Source organism: Canis aureus, chromosome 37 (assembly GCF_053574225.1).
Source record: "Canis aureus isolate CA01 chromosome 37, VMU_Caureus_v.1.0, whole genome shotgun sequence".
NCBI classification, from domain to species: Eukaryota; Metazoa; Chordata; class Mammalia; order Carnivora; family Canidae; genus Canis; species Canis aureus.
The window spans coordinates 9254601-9274983 of record NC_135647.1 but is presented as its reverse complement, the minus strand read 5'-3'; the positions used below and the strand labels follow the sequence as shown (position 1 = coordinate 9274983).

The following is a 20383-nucleotide window of genomic DNA, read 5'->3' as shown; positions in this document are numbered from 1 at the left end:
GAGAGTCCTCATAAACGTGAAAGAATCAAGTGTTTCCATTGTTTGAAGGTTCCAAGCCAGAAAAAAGCATAATATCTTTATGTGTCAGTTCTCTGGAGAAAACAGAACCAATAGGACACATACACAAACACGTATACACAGGTGTTAATGCAGGGTGGAGGAGGTGCTGGGAAGTCTGAAATCAGGCTGGCTAGGAATTCTGGCAGGAGTTGGAATCAGTGTTGCAGTCTTGAGTCTGAAGGTGTTCTGAAGGCTGAATCATTTTCTTTTAAGGTCTTCAGCTGTGATGGATGAGGCTCATCCACATTATGGGGGGCAATGTGCTTCACTCAAAGTCTAGTCTTCATAGCAACCTCTAGATTGGTGTTTGACCAAACAACTGGGTATCATAGCCTAGACAAATTGATATAAAAAATTAACCATCACAAAATTATTCATGGACTATTGAGCTGAAGTGATAGAATTATCATATCTACATCACTAATGGTCAATATTTACTGTTCTCTGCACTGCTCAGAGCACATTTTGTAATTTGGGTTTCATTCTGGGTAACAGTTTTGTTGAGCACTTTTCCACTGGAACAAATCAGAGTTGGTAGAGATGGTGAAAAGCTGTGAAGACAGACCATTTAAGGAATAGCTGGAGGAACTGTGATGCTCCTTAGAAAGAATAAGATCAGAAGACTCTTTTGGTTCAGGATTATTTTGCTTGGAAATGACTTCTATTGCCTTATACAGCAAGTAAAATGGACAAGAAAAGCAAGAAAAGAGCTGGTCTTTCTCAAAGATTCTGTAAAAATATGTCTCATGGGTATAGCCTTTGTCAACTGCCTGCTTAGAAACTAAGCATGGGATGGGGTGCATCCAGCCAACTGGATAGCTCAGTTGGTTAAGCATCTGCCTTTGGCTCAGGTCATGATCCCAGAGTCCTGGGATCAAGCCCTGCATTGGGCTCCCTGCTCAGTGGGGAGTCTGCTTCTCCCTCTTCCTCCACCGGCCACACCTCCTGCTTATTCTCTCTCTCTCTGTCAAATAAATAAATAAAATGTAAAAAAAAATTTTTATAAAGAAACTAAACAAGGGACAGGAAATTTGTATGTATTAATTGGTGGGCTTAGGTCATATACCCATTCCAGGAATGTACGCCTCCATCCCCTGCAAACGACTGCATGTGTTAAGAGTGAGGAAGGTATGGAACTGAAGGAAAATTGCATACTGTTACCAGAAGAAGAGAGGGATGGGTACTGGCTAATGAAAAGGATCATTCTTTACCAGAAAGGACTTGATGACTATTTTTCAAACATTTCTAGGCTCTGATGTCAGAGAAGAGAAGAACTGGTGTCAGTGGGCAGAAGTGAAGAGGAAACAGATTTTTATCTCTACATAAGGACTAATATCCTCCTAGAGTACCAGCGCTGTGTGTGTGAAAGGGTCACCTGTGCCCTGTCCCTAGAGGAATTATGGAGAAGTTTTTAGATATTCTAAAGGTGATCCCTGTTTTGTTTAAGAAAAATTGCCTAGCTATAATAGACAATCCCTTCTGTTTCTATGATTCTATTATTCTGTTCTCTACATACACATGTATGCCAGTGCATGCACACAATCTTGTTATTAGATTCCCCCAAGAGGGAAATTTAATCCAATTGCCTGATAAGGGCATTATTTAATGTCAATTGTTTCTGAATTGTTACTTTTGTGCCTGAGAATGGATGCCACGTTTCTATTTCTTGTTAAAATAGCCTTACCCAAGACCTAAGTGGTTACCCATGTGGCATAGGGGTTATAATGCTGATTAGGAGCAAGGGAATAGAAAGACCTAGGAGTAGGGTTCACTTTATTTTTGTGTATGGGTCACCTCTGCAAATAGAATATTCAATTTCCACTTTATATTTCAGTTCTAATACGAAATGCTGGGAGAACGAAGCCTATAAGAAAGAAATAACACTAAAGGGAAGCCCTCAAAGATAATTCCATCATCCATAACACCAGGCACTTCCTGGCATTATGACTAATAAAACTCAGCTAAAAACATGTTCTAAATATTTTTATGTGCAAAAAATAGAAAATTGTAATAAAATAATGGCTGTTATTTCAAACCATGACTATAAAATGCCCCTGGGACAGAGATGCCTAATTATGAAATAAAACAACTTTTGTATCCCTCAGGCAATGTTTTCAAACCAGTGCTCCCTCCAAAGTAGTCACTATAATTAGTCCAATTCCCCAGAAGAAATGAAAAGTGGAGGGGAATTCATTTAGGGCTATAGCTCAGGGCTGTGTCTTGGATTAGGACCAAATGGACTATTAAAATGTTACTATGAGGTAAGATTATCAGCATTGTGGGTCAGAGGAATACTTCTATCTGGAATTACTTAGTATTAGCTTTGAGTCAAGATATTTGTATATTTGCTTTCCAGGTAAGTTGGGAGTGATGAATTCTAGGAGCAGTTGGATGATCTTGATGAAAGTTTATTCCCCACAATGGTTAGCTCTGCCATTTCCCTGAGCCTTAGTTTTTTCGTTTGCACTTCTCACATGGGGTTACAATGACCATCTCCTTAGAAACATGGAAGCTTTAAAAAAACCTGATGAATGAGAAGGGGAGGAAAAACATCAAGATTTCTCTTCTGCTTTCCCTGAAATATTTTTTATTTTATTATTATTTTTAGAGATTTATTTATTCATAAGGAACACACACACACACACAGAGGGAGAGGGAGAGGCAGAGACATAGGCAGAGGGAGAAGCAGGCTCTTTGTGGGGAGCCTGATGCAAGACTCAATCCTAGGACCATGGGATCACACCCTGAGCCAAAGGCAGACACTCAACAACTGAGCCACCCAGGCATCCCTCCCTTGAAATATTTTAAAGTACTGCAGTTCTTGATGGGGAAAATATTCCAGAATCTTAAACCTCAGTATTAAGTATTTTATATTTGGATACCTAGAATTCATTCCTACTAAACTATTTCTAAAGACATTTATTTAGAACTGGGCTTGATTTGTTAGGAAATGTTGTACCATTCTTTCTATTTTAAAGGCAAGCAGTGCAGTACAACATTTTAAAAATGACTTGGATACTTTCTAGCTTCCGGAGATCATTGCTATTTTCTCAAGTCAGGCTGCTCTGCCTTCTGTGTGGGTTTCCTTTTGTTGACTTTGGACCTATAGCTATGGCCTCATCTTCTTGATTTGTTCAGAGTAGGAGTTGAATACAATCTGTGTCAGTCAAGGTCCTAGCAGGAAATTGGGTAATGTGGACAGAACTGAATGAGGGGACTAATTACAATAGTGTGTTCAGATTGTAGAGAAATTGCAAGGTACAATCCAGAGTGAGGAGAGAAAGTGTTCCCAGAATAGAGGAAGATATGTAGAGAAGGCTGCTTGACAGTACCTGTGACCTGTAACCTTTCCTCTTTCCTCTTTCTGGTTTCTTGTCTACTGTATTGGGTTCTCTTCACTGGGGGAGTGCAAGAAGCTTGCTGATAGAGTAGTCTATATGGATTTTGGTCTGTTTCCCTGTCTCTTCTAATGGGTTCTCCCCAAAGAACTGAACTGGCAGCCAGCTTTCTGATAGAGGGGTACCCAGGTGGGCTTCAGGATACCCAGTGAAGGAGTACATGGTGCATGGGGATGGGCTAGCAGAAGAGCCTCAGCCCAGTATGCAGGAGCATCCATTCGCAAATGCAGAAATGAGCTAATAAGCTGCAACCACATTTGCCTAGCTTTGAAACAAAATCTCAGAGGTGGATATGGGAAGATTTCATTGTCTTCTGGCATAATAAGCTACATCCAGGCCTCTGGTCAAGGGTCACAGCCTGAGAACTGATGGGACCACCGCTTGCTGCAGCAAGCCCTCTACGGGACCTGGTCTTGAGCCTCCCACTTATCTTCATCTTCTGTAACATGAAAGCAATTTGTCTGGATTTAGAAATATCACATACTGGCAAGCTTTGAAAAACACTTGTCTTAGGACTGTTAGGCAGTTTTTAAAAGACTAGAAATGATAAGGTAACATTGGAAGACTCAGAGGCTGCTGAGGGTGACAGTTCAGGATAAGTGAAGATTTTAAAGATCCTCTGTGGCAAAAAGCAGTGTGTGGGGTGGTTTTCCCTGTTGTCTCTCTCTTTTTTTTCCTCAGCAAATTCAATGAAAACAAGACTTTTTTTTTTTTTAAGGATTTCATTTATTTATTCACGAGAGGCACAGAGAGAGAAGAGGCAGAGACATAGGCAGAGGGAGAAGCAGGCTCCCTGTGGGGAGTCTGATGTGGGACTTGATCCCAGGGCTCTGGGATCATGACTCGGGCCAAAGGCAGATGCTCAACCACTGAGCCACCAGGTGCCCCCCAAAATGAAAGACTTTTAGGTAGTTAACATGGAATCCAGAAAATCGAATATCTTCTCTTTTTCACTCTCTAAGATTAGGGAATTAGTTTTTTTTTTTTTCCTGTTAAGAGGTTTTCTTTATTTCCTAAATATTGGCTTCACTTAGGCTAAATAATGTCTTACTTCAATCAAATAATACTTATAGAATGATTATGTTGATAATTTAATATATCAATATATCAAAAATGATAATTTTTTAAAAAAGATTTTCTTTATTCATGACACACACACACACACACACACACACACACGAGGCAGAGACACAGGCAGAGGGAGAAGCAGGCCCCATGTAGGAAGCCCAGTGGGGAACTCAGTCCTGGGACTCCATGACCACGCCCTGAGCCAAAGGCAGACACTTAACTGCTGAGCTACCCAGGCATCCCAAACATAATTATAAGAAACTGTATATCTTCACATAAAATATTTTAAGGTATTTTAAATGGTCTCCTTAAGCACACAGAAATACTCACTTTTATTTCTTCACAAATTTCCATTCTTTCTCTCTCATTTACCCTAAAGCTCAGATCTGGGGAAAAATCCTTTCTATGGATTCCATCTTTTCAAATTTGTTACAGTTTACTCTTGGAACACAGGTATATTTTGAGAATAAAATATCCTGAGTCTTGAGTGGAGAGAAGTTATCTGATTCTTTTTACCAAAGGAGCCACTATTCTCTAAACACAGCTGTGGGGAGAGCCCCTCAGGGAGAGGGTCATCATTTGAAATCTGCAGTTTATTTTACAACTAATAAAGTAAATGGATCCTGTCTGAATTCTAGACCGGGTGCCTGCAGACATTAGAGATGTGTGTGTGAGATGCATTGTTTGGGACAGGAGTAGTATAGAAACACATCTTGGGTTCTACGATGCTTTCCAAGAAGACAAAATAGGATTTTTCTACTTGATTGGTTGTCCAGTCAGGCTGTGATGGTGGTTGAAACTTTGTGTCTGGCCTAGGGTTGTGAATTCATAGATAACCCATCCTTGGATTGCTCTCTACTTTTGAGCCATAGAACTGTTTCCTTTCTTATTTTGTCATGATCAAGAAGTCACAAGAATCAGAAAACAAAAAATCTAATTGGAAGTTAGTCTTAGACAACTAAAGACTGACAAACCCTTAAGGAGAATTGAGATAAATCTCTCTCTTCATTTGTTTATTTCTAAGAGCTGCAGAGAAAAAAAGTTTATTGATATCTCAGAGCATAATCGACCTTACAAAAGCTATCAGAATGGTATAGACTAAATTGTAGAAGAGAAGTTAATTCGTTTCACTAAGTAAGCATCTCCTCTTGCTTAACTACCCTAAGAAAAAAAAGTCGAGGTACAAATAAGTCACTAGGAAAATGTGAAGTCAAATTTGTATAGAATTTACATTCCTAATCAGGCACGTTGGGTTATTTCAAAAGCTTTCTGTGTAATGTAGTGATGTGGGAGTCATTGGAAGGAAGTTTTTTTCCCCCAGTCTATTTTACTTTTTTGATGGGAGTTGGGGAGGAGAAGCAAAAATCAGGAACAGTTTGTGGACTTCTGTAGACTTATTGGATTTCTTTTTTTTCTTTTAAATTTCACATATGAAGGCAGAGCTCTAGCTCTGTGAAATTGGTGTGCTTTTAAAGCTAAAAACAAGAGTGAAGTGTGCAGCCATCTAATTTTGAGATAATGAGGATCAGAGTAAAGAGGGCAGGAGTGGGAATGAAAAGGTGGCGGGAGGGATGTAAGAGATAGAAGACTGGCTATGTATTCTGACAGAGGCAGGTTGCAGATAGGACCAGGATTTTGTGTTGGTGGGTCCCTGAGAGAATCCTATTAACATTCATAGACTAACAATGTTTGAGGGGCAACTTATCTTTGGAAGGTAGAGGTGAGGTGGGGGAATGATACACAGTACAACTTTTTCAACATCTGGGATTCCATTGTGACATTGCAGTGTTTCATGATGTCTTAATTGGTAAAGGAGAACATGAGGACTCCTTCACTGCACAGTTATGAAGGTTAAGTGAGACAACATGTATGAAAAACTTAGGGATAATGATTATAATTATACATGATCCTAACAAAAATATTAAGCCAGCCTTGCATAATTCCTGTATGCCAGATGCTGTAGTAAGATTTTTACACATATTAACGAACTGCATTCTTCAATGGCTCTTTGAAGTAGATATGATATCGTCTCATTTTACAGATGAGGACATTGAGATGTAGTGAGAGGGAAGGTAACTTGCTTGAAGTTACAATAAGTGGCAGAGCTCAGACTCCATTCAGGTGGCTGGGCTCCAGAATCCAGCTGTTGATTGCTCCCTTCTATAGACTCCTGGGAAAAATTTGAACTGCTCATTCTATAAGACTGGAGAACAGTGGGTAGATTTGCAGTGACTGAGTAATCCTAGTCAACAGCCCACATCCTAGTACATCCAGCACATCCTCATGTACTGAAGAAGCTCCAAGATGTGGGAAGGTCGACATGCCTATGGGAATAAAGGTAAAGACTTGAATGTTTTGTCGTGTGTAAGTCATAAAGACGTGGTCAATTTTTAAAAATATCCATAAACAAAGGAATTCATAAGTAACCATGGTTCTACCTCTCTTGACATTGATTTATTTAACAAGTATTTTTGAACAATCACAGTGCTTAGCATTATGGGGCATTCAATGGGAGACAAGGAAATTCCTTCCTTTACCAAGTTCACTGTGATATGGGAGAGAGAGGTGAGCACCAGGAGCAAATTAGCTCACGTGGGTCATGGGAGGATCACATGTAATGGTTTTTGGGAGCAGTGACACAAATAGGAAACAAGGAGGATGAAAAGGGGGTTAGTGATGATAAAAATGAGTGGGGGAATCAGAAAGTGGGAAACAGGCTGTTCCTGTGGACTTGCTACAAGTAGTTCAATTTGGCTGAAAGACTGTGGTCTGCTGGGGGTGAGCATCAGGCAGAGATGAAGCTGGAGAGGTGAGCTGTGGTCATCTCATGAGAGGCCTTCTAGGTTGTGGTGCCAAGTTTGGTACTTGTCTTAGGGGCAGTAGAAATTCTTGCTGTGATTTAAACTGAGAAGTGCAATGGTTCCGTAACATGCTTGCAACACATCTGGAGAATAAAATATGCTCATTGAGTACTGATCTTGAAGGGCCCTTGGGGAATATATTTTTATTTATACCAAATTTATATTGAGCACCCATTGCATCTCTAAAGAGCCTGTAAACTGTATGAAGGAAAGATAAACTTGCACCTAAACCTTAGCACGAAGCGTGCCCTTCTTTTCTAATGAGTGCACTTTTGTGTAGGGTCAGATTGTTTCGCTGCAGAATTGCCAGTTATTTGTCTGGGGAGGCAGTTGAACTTGATTTCTAATCTCAACTGTGCTCCATGAACCTGGGACAAGTCAGTTAACCGTCTTAGATCTTGTTTGTTTGTTTGTTTTTTCATCTGTAACTTGAGGAAGTTGAGGAAATCATGAAAGTTTCCTCTCAGCATTAAAATTCACCTATTGTGGTTTGAAACTTCAGACATTCCAGCGGTGTAAAAAGTGTCTAATTTTTACAATGTACTATTGTCTTGTTATGGCTCTCCCTCCCCATCCTGGGTTATTTCAGGGGTGATTGATATTGTAGAAAGGAGCTGAAAGGAGAATAAGTTTTGATTCAAAATCACTCAAGCTAAAGAGGAATTTGAAGACCACTTTATCCATTCCCGCTTGTTGCAGATGGGGACACTGAGGCCACCCCTGTCATGTGACATATCCAAAATTCCAGCAGTGGGTTGGTGGCAAAGTGGAGTCTAGGGTCCCAGGGGCTTCAGACCCCCAACCCAGTCCTCTTCCTACTTTATTGGGGGTCACTTTCCTTATCTCTGTTGGGTGATAGCAAGTGTTGTCTTTGGTAATAATGCGAAAGAATGTCGGATTCTTTGGAGCTCTTTGGAAGATTTCAAATGTTTTTAAGTAGAAGTAGCTGTCACTGCCAATTAGAGTGGCTGTTTATTTTCCTGGCTTCAAGTAGCCCATATATATAATATATATGGATATATATATGATATACATACATATATTCTATAAGTATATATGCTAATATATACTCATATACATACTTATATATTCATATATATTTCTTATCTATATCATATATGTAGTAGTATTTCTAATTTGATCCCATATTCATATATTATTTCTCTCTCACTCTATCTTATTTTTTTTCCTAATGGTTTCCTCTTTAGTTTCTCTAACAGAAAGATTCTTTTTTTCCCTCCTTTCTCCACCCCAGTTCTCTTATATCAGCAAGTAAATGATCTTTCTCTTAGTTCAGGAAGCTGGCAGCCTCCAATCTGCAGCCCTTAGATAGCCAGCTAATTAAGGGGAAAGCAGGTGTGGATGAGTCTATTCAGCCTGTAAATAAGTGCCAAAAATTAAAGTTATTGGTCTATGAGTGCTAGCAGGTGGAAGCTCTGTTTTATACCTTTAATAGAGGAGAGGAGAGAGGGGGGCGTTGGGAGGCCTTAAGGGCAAGCAAGAAAAAAAATGACTTTTTTATGACTAAAAGCTCTTCAAAAGAGAATGTGTCTATTTCTGAATCATTGTCTTGTTTGGGATTAATCCTAAAGGCATGTAATTGCCTGCCCTAAGAGTCTAATGTTCCCCAAGCAGGGCTCCATGAACTGTATGGCCTGGGCAGAAATAATTCATGGTCTCAAGCTGATACTTAGCCCTGTAACTCATGGCTGACTACAGACATAAGTGCCTGTGTTCTTTTGTGATTTCTCTTCTCTATTTCTTACATATGCTCAAATGCCCAGAGTTCCCTCTCCGCAAAACCCCTCTCTCAAATGCTGAGGAAAAAAAAATATGATCTATTGTTGCACAACTTAATGCATTACTTAATGAAGCGATTTGGAAATAAAATTTGTGTGAGGAAATGAGTGCCCGGGAGCACACTTCTCCCTTTGTCATTTTCTTTTCTCTTTCTAAGTTTTTCCCCCCTTTCTTCTTCCTTCCTTTGTGTTTAATAATTTATTTTAGCATTTCTTAACCGGAGGACATTTTTTCCAGTAGGGTGTTGTAGCAGAAGACCACAAAAGCATCAGATACTGCGCATTCAAACTACATTAGCACGCGGCAGAGATGCTACCCCGTACAAGAGAATAATTACAGTGTATCTTCATTGAAATTGTACACATGGCTTTGTGATCACGCTCATTAATTTAGATCCAAATGAAGCAAAATTATTCTGCATGGCTGCTGAGTTAATTTATGCGATATAAGTAAAGAAAAGTTAAATAAAATGTGATGGAAAATGAGATTGCAGCCAGGCAATTAGGTCCAGAAGAAGAGCTTCCCTCATCTCCCCATGCTTGCTGGCCCCTCTTGTCTGCAGAGATGATCCTGTTAGTGCAAAACTTTGTTCATTCAAAGGCTGTATCTTGGAATGTCTTGATGGAAGTTCTGAAGCAGCATCTTCTTTAATTTTTTTAAGGGGGGGGGAGAATAATTTGCCAGTCTGATAGATGGTTTGCTTGGAACTATTCAAATATCCAGGTAAAAGAATGTGAGTTTTTTCTAATAACGTGAGCCTGAGCTTCTGGCAGAAATGAAAAATACTGTGCTATTATGGGTGATATTTATTTTTATAGGTTTGAGCATCTTTTTTTTAAAGATTTTATTTATTCATGAGAGACACAGATAGAGAGGCTGAGACATAGGCAGAGGGAGAAGCAGGCTCCCTGCAGGGAGCCTGATGTGGGAATCAATTCCAGGACCCCTAAATCATGACTTGAGCCAAAGGCTTAACTACTGAGCCACCCAAGCACCCCCAGGTTTGAGCCTCTTACTGTGGATTATGTATTGCATTTTATTTCAAGGAGACAGAGAAATAAGCTTTTTTTTATATCAAAGAGGGAAATAATGTGTCATCATGGTTTTCTGGTAAGGCGGCAATCGAAGATATGTCTTAGGAAAACTACCCATGTTTTCTACCTTATTTCAGCTCAGTCCCAAGTTATTTGAAAGTGGTAACGAGTTTTGGTTTTGTTATCAGTATACTAGTTTGTCTTACAAGATAGAGGGAGGACTATATTTCTCTATATAGAAAGGAGACTGATTTTGAATCTAAACGTCATTTGAAAGCATCCACAGAAGCTTCTTTTATTTATTCAAACTTTGATTTCTGTGAGAGAAAATTAGATTTAATTCGATCAGAAAAATTTTTATTAGCCTATATTCATGTGATGCAATGATAAATGTGAGTCTCTGTCCTTCTGACTGCTTGAATCTAACAGACTGAAAGAAAAAAAAATATGTGCAAAGAGCTAGCAAACTACCTGAGCCAGGAGTAGCTTCAATCTACAATGGAGGTTCAAAAAGAAGTATTTCAAGTGGAAATGACAGTGGAATAAGTGGAATAAGGACAGTCTTCCTGAGGTAGGTGCAGGCTCTGATAGAACAGAGAGATTTGGGTCAGAAGAGGGAAGGGTAAAATGATGAAGCAGTCAGGAGCTGTGCAATGGCCTGGAATGTAGGGTCCTGTGAAGTTATCAAAAGAGAAAATTCTAGAAAAGTAGACTGGGATAACATTGTGGGGTTTGGGGTTGGATTGAGGGATTTTGGTTTTACTTGGAGGCAAGAAAGGGGCATTACAATTTAGGGAGCAGCTAGGGGCTGCCAGTGACATAAGGGATAGGTGAGAAGAGGGACCCTTTGGAGGCTGGCTGGTCCTTAGGAAATTGTAGCAACCAGCCAGGCAGGTAATAGTCATTAACTAGAAAGACATCACTGGGAATGGTAAAAATGAGACTGTCAAAAAAAAAAAAAAAAAAAAAAAAAAGAGAAAAGAAAAAAAGAGACTATCTCAGGAGAATTTGGAGGCCCAACTGGTTGGATGTTGGGGAGGGGAAAGGAGAAGGAAGAGATAGATGCTGGTAGCAGTAATAGAAATCTAAAGTTTATAGATTGTGGCAAAAAGGTAAATTCAGTTTTACACTTATGTGTTTTGAGATGCTTCTGGAACATTTACCAAAAGATGTTATAGCGGTTAGTTAGAAATTCAGATTAGAGCTACGTTGAGGACTTGAGCCTGGAGAGACAATTTGGAAGGTCAAACATAAGATCCATCCTAGCGGAAGGCATGCGAGTGGGTGCTGTTGCTCTGGAAGAATGATAAATGAGAGAGAAGTGAAATGAATGATGTGGAAAAGGAGAAGAAATGGAGGATAGAAGAGTAACGGGCAACGAGGGGACCGTGCGATGGTATAGCCTAGTGAAGTGTCAGGAGGAAGGAGTTTTATGAAGGACAAGACCAACAGGGGTGAACACAGCAGGGGGGCTGAATGGGGAAGGATTAAGACCATTGAATTTGTGTTTGCAAGGCTGGTGGCTACTTTGATGACGGAGAGAGAAAAATAGACTTTAAGTGCTTAGACTCAGGTGACAGTGGGTTCAGGGTGCTACCGTTTCAAGATGAACAAAAAATGTGGAGATCAATCTAGAAAGGGGAATCTTTTTTTAAAATCCTTTTATTATTAATATTTTTAATTTTTTATTGGAGTTCAATTTGCCAACATATAGCATAACACCCAGTGCTCGTCCCACCAAGTGCCCCCTCAGTGCCCGTCACCCAGTCACCTCCACCCCCCACCCACCTCCCTTTCTACCACCCCTAGTTCGTTTCCCAGAGTTAGGAGTCTCTCATGTTCTGTCTCCCTCTCTGATATTTCCCACTCATTTTTAGAAAAGGGAATCTTTTAAAAAGACTGGATGTAGATCTTTGAGCCTTCCCTAATAGATTTTCCCCAGCTTATTTTCTTTGAAGCCTCTGTTTCTTGGAGCAAGAATTTCTTCCCACCATTGGTTCTCGATCATTTGCTAAAATACCTGGAGCAGGGAGGTTCTTTCTTTCTTTCTTTCTTTCTTTCTTTCTTTCTTTCTTTCTTTCTTTCTTTCTTTCTTTCTTCTTTCTTTTCTTTCTTCTTTCTTTCTTCTTTCTCTCTCTTTCTTCTTTCTTTCTCTCTCTTTTCTTTTCTTTTCTTTTCTTTTCTTTTCTTTTCTTTTCTTTTCTCTTTTCTTTTCTTCTCTTTCTTTTTTTCTTTCTTTTCCTGAAGAGATACAGGCAGAGGGAGAAGCAGGCTCCCTGCAGGAAGCATGATGCGGGACTCAATCCCAGGACCCTGGGATCATGCCCTGAGCCCAAGGCAGACACTCAACTGCTGATTCACCCAGGTGTCCCTGGAGAGGTCATTTCTTAATGGGAACCTTTCCTTTCATATACTGACTATGGATATCTTCCTTCCGGGAAAGGACTTCATTTTTATATTGCTACTTTGCTTTCTTGTCATGTTTCTATGGAATAAAACAGAAAGTGTGGCTGCAGAGCACACTCTTGGTAATCTTGGAGGTCATGATTCTGGAATATAGTAACTAACTACATCTATTAGTGGTGGAGAGGGAGGAATATATTTCGCTGTAGTGTAAAGATCATGCAAAGAACCAGTTGGCTAAGGAGCAGATTTCAAGCGTCCCTTGTCCTCCTTTGGCATCTTTCTCATGATTGTCCATTCATCCATGCCTAAGCCACCTTGCACCTCATCAGATTCATTCTCTCATTAGAACCAGCTGTGAAGACCATGTAAGAGTAATATTTTGATCCGAGGAGTGAGAAGGAAAGAGACAAAAAGATAGTTTAATGGAATAGAACAGTTACACGTTCCAAATTCATTTCACAAACCTTTTATTTTCATCACAGAGCAAATGTTCATTTCCCCATTTGTCTTTCATTTTATCCAGCTACTGATGTTTCCTTTAATACTGCTTTGTTTACAGTAGGAAGTACAGTATCAAGGATTTAAGGAAATGCATGGTTAAATCTTTTTTCCCATGATTCCAATGAAAACTGGCAATTCTTTCTGGTGCCTTTTTTTTTTTTTTTTTTTTTTTTTTTTTGCTTTAACCCTTTATTTTATTTTATTCCTATCTCTGTTCTATTCCACATGATTTATGCAAGTACTGTCTTGGCTTAAGGCACTTGGAAATAAGGTTCTCTTTTGCATATCAAGGAGTGCACAGAGTTCCAGACATTCTCTCAGACATTCTGAGATCACTGGGGTGGGGGGTGGAGGGGTGGGGGGAGAGTGCTGGCTCAGCAGAAATGTTGTAGCTGTCACTGATTTGTGGAGGCATCAAAAAGAAATGAAGGGAGACCAAGGACTGAGTACAGTAGTCACTTCAAGTATGATAAGTAATCCTGAGAACAAAGTTTTGCTCATTTTTAGTTTCCACAGTTTTAGAGAGTTAATGCCTGGGGTTTTTCCTTGGCCCTTTCTGTTTGTGTACAATTATCTTGAGACTGACTTGCTAGCAAATAGTATGCTCAAAAATGAGAGTAATTCACGAGAAGATATTTATTCAGTGACTCATTAAAGCAACCTTCACATTTTTACTAAGCTATACAGATTTGATTTTCTATGTGAATATTTGGCATAGCATTATAGATTATTATATTTGCTTTGGAATATTTATATTTAATTCTTATGATGTTTTGGCCTCTGTTTCCTTTAAGTTGTGAGTCTACTTTTAACTTTTGTTACCTTGATATAACCATCTTCCTCCACCTCTCTCCCCTTCTATTAGCTCTAGTTCCTGATGCTCTTCTTAGGAGAGTATGGAACCTGATTTTACTAAATATTCAAGACTCTTGCTTTGGAAAGAAATTGTGCTCTGTAGCCATTCATGATTCCATGTGTTGACTCCTGGCTCTTTCCCAAGACCTCTGCACCACGTCTCTCTCTCTCTCTCTCTTCTGCCTTTTTATTCTACTCTATCACCCCTGACTTGGGTTTGCTTTACTCTGGCTTTAGGTTACAGGACTATATGGTCAGTAGTTTCTCTGTGTTGTGAGTTGAATTGTCCTCCCAAAAGATACGTTGGAGTCCTAATCCCTAGCACCTGTGAATGTGACCTTATTTGAAAATAGGATCTTTGTGGATGTCTGCAAGTTGAGATGAGGTCATACTGGATTAGGATGGACCCTAGTCCAGTGGCCTATGTCCCTATAAGAAGAAGAAAGTGGACACAGACACACAGGAAGGATATGATGTGAAGATGGAAGCAGAGATTGGAATGATGCATCTATAAGACAAGAAGACCAAGGATGGCCAGCCACCATTAGAAGCTGGGACAGAGACGCAGATTCAACTCTAGAGCATCCAGGAAGAATCAACCTAGCCTCCAGAGCTGTGAGAAAATAAATTTCTGTCGTTCTGAGTGACACAGTTCATGACAATTTGTTATTCCAGCCTTATGAATGAACTGACCTTCATTTTATATTATTTAAAATTTTGTTTTTTCATAAAAATAAAATTGATCCTAGGTAACAGCAAAACCTATTAGGCTTCTGAGTTACAAGCAATAAAAACTGGTGTTGGTGATTTTAACTGGCCATGAGGGTAAAATTTATTCAATAGAATGATAGAGGCAGTTAATGGAATCAACAGGAAAGCTGGGGAATTGGGCCGGAGATTAGGGCAACAGCCATGGGCATGCCATTTGTACATGTTTTGGGATGTCATGGCTTCTGGACACATCCTGACATTATGGCTGACTCCTTTATCTTCATAGTAAATTCCCTCTATTATTGTGCTGCCTGTCCCTGAGGTAATCATTCAGGGATCTAACAACCAGTAGGGGTTTTCCAAGCTGAGTCTGAGCTTGAGAGCCTCTGCTTTGACTGCAAAAGAGCATGAGGATGGACCATATCTCCTGAGGCTTTGAGAGTGGGAAGCAGAGCTTTCTCATGCCTCCTGTCTGAACCGTCCTTAGCATCTGTGTCCAAGAAAAATTTTGCACCAGATGCTTGTTAAAAATGGCAAGGTACATTTTATTCATGCTACTGCGGTAGGAGGAGAGAGCCCTCAGTGTAGGACTGAGCTCAACTCTGAATACAGCAAAGGCGGCTGGAGATTTGTAGCCAGCAGAATGAGGGGGCCACTGATGGAAAATTAAGAACTTTCTCAGGGGCAGTTGGTTAAGTGTCTGCCTTTAGCTCAGCTCATGATCTCAGGGACCTGGGATTGAGACCTGCATTGCACTCCTTGCTCAGCTGAGAGTCTCCTTCTCCCTCTGCCTGTTGTGTGTGCACACACTCTCTCTTTTTTTCCTCTGTCAAATAAATAAATAAAATCTTTAAAGAAAAAAACCTTGCTCAGATATGGTGGGTGGGCAGATTCTCACTGCGTGGCCTTTGGATTCCATGCTAAAACTGCTTGAGACCTAGTTGAGAAGAGGGATTAGAGGAGCCTAGCTAAAGCAAGCCTCTATCATCCTTTCAAACCCAAGGCAGAGAATGCGAATAATAATAATAATGGTCCAGTTATCTTGATAGTGATACATTAAGAATTTGAAAGAGGTAAGCAGTGACTTTAAAAAGAAATCTTCCTTGAAGAGCGTAAGTGTGAGGCCCGACTAATGCTGCTTACTGTTACTTATCCTACACTATTCAGCTCTTGCTTGGACTCTCCTGTGATTGCCTGTTTGGGGGAAAGTGTGTTTCTTTTGATGTCTACTTTTTCCTGCATCCCTGTAATCTTCTTTAGCACCTAAAGAAGAAGGGGTAGATTCATCTGCTGTGCTGGTTTTCGCCATTTGCACCCTTCAGACCAGTTGTCCACCGTCCTTCTGTTCCCCAGGAGGCTGTTCTAGCTGGATCAGCTTCCCATTGGTATTGGCCCTATGGGAGGCACTGGCGGGAGAGAGCATTCTCACCCTCTTGTTTGGGGGTATGGTTCTGGCAGGAAATATATTCTCCATGCCTAAGGCTTCTATCAAGGCTTCAACTCTCCGTGGGGCCCTGTGGCACCACTTCTTCCTTTTGCTCATTCAGTAGGTGTGGAAATGGCTTCTCTCTGGTTCTCTTACTCCTGTCCATAACACTGCAAGTGACCCCTTTATTAAGGAAATCTTGTGATGAACCATCAGACCTGTATCACTTCCCTAAAAATCTACTGGGACCTTGGGCTTATCCTTTCAATAGTTAGATGCTCCCTCTGTTCAACCATATCATCCTTTCAAACCCAAAATCCTAGTTAAAATCCACCTTTCTTTAAGGCCTTCTTAGATTATACTCTTGCTAATTCCATAAAATTGTGACTTGATGTACTTTCTTTTGAGATATTTGTGTACTTATGTATCTTCACTCAGAATATACTCAATTTGGGAATTGCATTGTAAATGCCTCAAGGTTAAGGGCCATTTATACGGTGTAATTTAAATGTTCTTTCTCTATAACCTGCCTGATAGGCCTCTGCAAGCTCTTGCATATGCTGCATGTGGTAGGACAAAGTGACTGAGAAATAGCCAACTCCAAATGCATACAAAGCCATATTTTCTTATATTGTAGTGTGTAATATATCACATTTATTTTTTTATTTTTAAAAAATATTTTATTTATCATAAGAGACAGACAGACAGACAGACACACACACACACACACACACAGAGAGAGAGAGAGAGAGGCAGAGACACAGGCAGAGGGAGAAGCAGGCTCCATGCAGGGAGCCTGACGTGGGACTTGATCCTGGGTCTCCAGGATCAGGCCCTGGGCTGAAGGTGGTGCTAAACCGTCGAGCTACCCGGGCTGCCCAATATATCACATTTAATATCTATTGTATGGGCTTCTTTGAATTCCTAGAGAGAAAAGTATACACATTTATATTCTCAAAAGTTATAGTGTAAAAAAGGAAAAAGAGGTTATTTTTGCTTCAACGACTATGACAATTTTATTATATTTTTTCCAGCTTTATAGAACTAAAATTGACATATAACGCTGTATAAGTTTAAGACGTACACTGGAATGATTTGATATATGTACATAGTGTGAAATGTTCACCACAGTAAGCTTTAGTTAATATACTCTTTACCTCACATAATCACAATTTTGTTGGGACACCTCGGTGGTTCAGTGGTTGTCTGCCTTTGGCTTGGGTCATGGTCTCAGGGTCCTGGGGTCGAGTCCTATGTTGGGTTCCCTGCAGGGAGCCTGCTTCTCCCTCTGCCTATGTCTCTGCCTCTCTCTCTGTGCCTCTCATTAATAGATTAATACAATCTTTTTAAAAATTACAATTTTGTTTTTATTATGGTGAGGACATTAAAGCTCTCCTAGCAATATACTCAAACTCAGTTTTAGAGTATACAACACAGTTTTTTATTAATTATAGTCACCATGCTATACATTAGATCCCCAGAACTTACTCATCTTATAACTGAAAGTTTGTACCCTTGACCAACATTCCCCATTTCCCCCATTCCTAAATCTCTGGCAACTACCATTTTGCTTTGTTTCTATGAGTTTAATGTTATGCACGTATGTATGTATGGAGGCTCTATGCCCTGTGTGGAGCCCAATGTGGGGCTTGAACTCATGACCCTGAGATCAAGATCTTAGCTGAGATCAAGAGACAGATGCTTAACTAACTGAGCCACCCAGGCGCCCCTGAGTTTAATGGTTTTGGATTCCATATGTAACTGAGATCATGCATTATTTGTTATTTTTGGAGTTATTTCATGTCACATAATACCCTCAAAGTCAATCTATGTTATTATAAATATATATATTTAAATGACTATCTAATATCCATTGTATATATAACTACATTGTCTTTATCAATTCATCTATTGAAGGGCACTTAGGTTGTTTCCATGTTTAGCTATTGTGAATAACACTGCAACAAACATGGGAGTGCAGACATCTCTTTGAGATTTTGATTTTATCTTCTTTGATTACTGGTTCATATGGTAGTTCTATTTTTAATTTTTTTGAGGAACTTCCATACTGTCTTCCCTCATACCAATTTACATTCCCCACCAACAGTGCACAAAAGTTACCCTTTCTCTACATCCCTGCCAGCATTTGTTATCACTTGTCCTTTGATAATAGCCATTCTAACAGGTATAAGGCATGTCTCCTTGTGGTTTTAATTTGTATTTCCCCAAGGATTAGTGACATTATGCACCTTCTCATGTACTTACTGGCATTTTGTGTGTCGTCTTTGAAACAATGTCCATTCACGTTGTCTGCCCATTTTTAAATCAGATTGTTTATTTTCTGCTATTGAGTTGTAGGAGTTTCTTATATTTTGGATATTAACTCCTTATCAGATACATGGCTTGCAAATATATCCTGCTATTTAATAGATTGCTTTTTCATTTTCTTGATTGTATCTTTTGATGTGAAAAGCTTTTGAGTGTGATGTAGTCCCAGTTGTTGATTTTTATTGGTGTTGTTTGCGTTTTTGACGTCCTATACAAAAAAAATCAGTGTAGAAAAATGATGTCAAGGAGTGTTTATCTTATGTTTTCTCCTAAGAATTTTATTGCTTCAGGCATTACATTCAAGACCTTAATCCATCAAGTTAATTTTTGTAAGTGGTAGAAAATAAGGGTCCAATTGAAATGTTTTTCATGTCACTCTCCAGTTTTCCCACCACCATTTATTGAAAGGACTGCCTATTTCCCATTAAGTATTCTTGGCTACCTTGTCAAACATACGCTGTCAACATATTAATACCTATCATCCATTAAATCCATCCTCCTCGTTCTCTACCCTCCAGCAACCCTCAGTTTGTTCTCTATAGTTGGGTCTCTTATTGTTTGCTTCCCTCTCTCTACCCCCCTCCCAGGTTCATTTAAAGTATAGTTCATGTCTAATATTTCCATATTAATTTTTCTGTCTGGATGATCTGTCCATTATTGAAAATGGTTTACTGAGTCCACTACTATTATTGTTTGCATTACTCTCTTCAAATCCATTAGTATTGGCTTGAAATAATTCAGGGCTCCAATGTTGGGTACATATGTATTTATTATATTCTCTTGATAAATTGATATTTCATTATGTAAGTATTTTCTTTGTCTCTTGTTACAGATTTTGGTTTAAAGTCTATTTTGTCTGATGTAAGTATCAGATGATCTCTTTTTGATTTCCACGTCCATGGGATATCTTTTTCTGTTTCTTCACTTTGAGCCTGTGTGTGTCCTTGAACGTTTAGTGCATCTCCTATAGACAGTATATAGTTGCATCTTGGTTTTCAAACCACTCCTATAGACAGTATATAGTTCATCTTGGTTTCATTCAACCACTATGTTTTTTTTTTTGATTGTTACATTTAATCCATTTATATTTAAAGTATTGATAAGTAAGGTCTTATTGTTGCCATCTTATCAACTATTTTCAGGCTATTTTGTAGTTTCTTTTCTTTCTTGGTGTCTTCCTTGTGAATTCTTGATTTCTATAGTGGTATATTTTGATTCTCCACAGTATTACAGTATTCTGATTCTGACTATATACTTTACTAGTGCATTGCTTATTTTTATAGGTTTTCATGTTACTACTTAGTGTCCTTGTTCAGCTTGAAGAATTCGTTTTAGTATTTCTTATAAGGCAGGTCTAGTGGTGATGAGCTCTCTCAGCTTTTGTTTATTGGGGGAAAGTCTTGATTTCACTTTCATTTCTGAATGACAACTTTGCTGGATAGAGTAATCTTGGTTGGCAATATCTTTATTCTAGCACTTTGAATATATCATTCTGTTCTCTCCTGACCTGAAAGGTCTCTGCTGAGAAATCTGCTGATTGCCTTATGGGTGTTTTCTTTTAGGAGACCTTTTTTTTTTTTTTTTTTCTCTTGCTGCTTTTACAATTCTCTCTGTGACTTTAATTTTAGATAGCTTAATTATAACGTCTTGGAGAAGATTGTTTTGGATGGAAATTTTGGGATGATCTGTTAGTTTCATGAAGTTGGATGTCCAAATCTCTTTCCAGGTTTAGGAAGTTCTCAGCCATTGTTTCTTTAAATAAGCTTTCCAACCCTTTCCCTCTCTTTCTTCCTTCTGGGACTTGAATGATGTATAATGGCATCTTACAAGCATGTTGACTTTCTTCATTTTTTTCTTTTCATTCCTCTGATTGGATAATTTCCTTTTTTTATTGGAAAATTTTCAAAGGTGTGTTGAGTTCACTGTTGTTGTTGT

The 20383-nt window shown here is 39.2% G+C and overlaps 1 long non-coding RNA gene across 1 annotated transcript in view; it reads left to right on the top strand.

Annotated features, from left to right (window-relative positions):
• The first annotated feature begins 6746 nt into the window (after positions 1-6746).
• The window catches only part of LOC144306568 (uncharacterized), a 98763-nt gene continuing 85126 nt past the window's right edge, over positions 6747-20383 (top strand). Inside the window, exon 1 of the long non-coding RNA XR_013373643.1 lies at positions 6747-6864. This is a non-coding gene — a long non-coding RNA (uncharacterized LOC144306568). The remainder of the gene's footprint in view (positions 6865-20383) is intronic.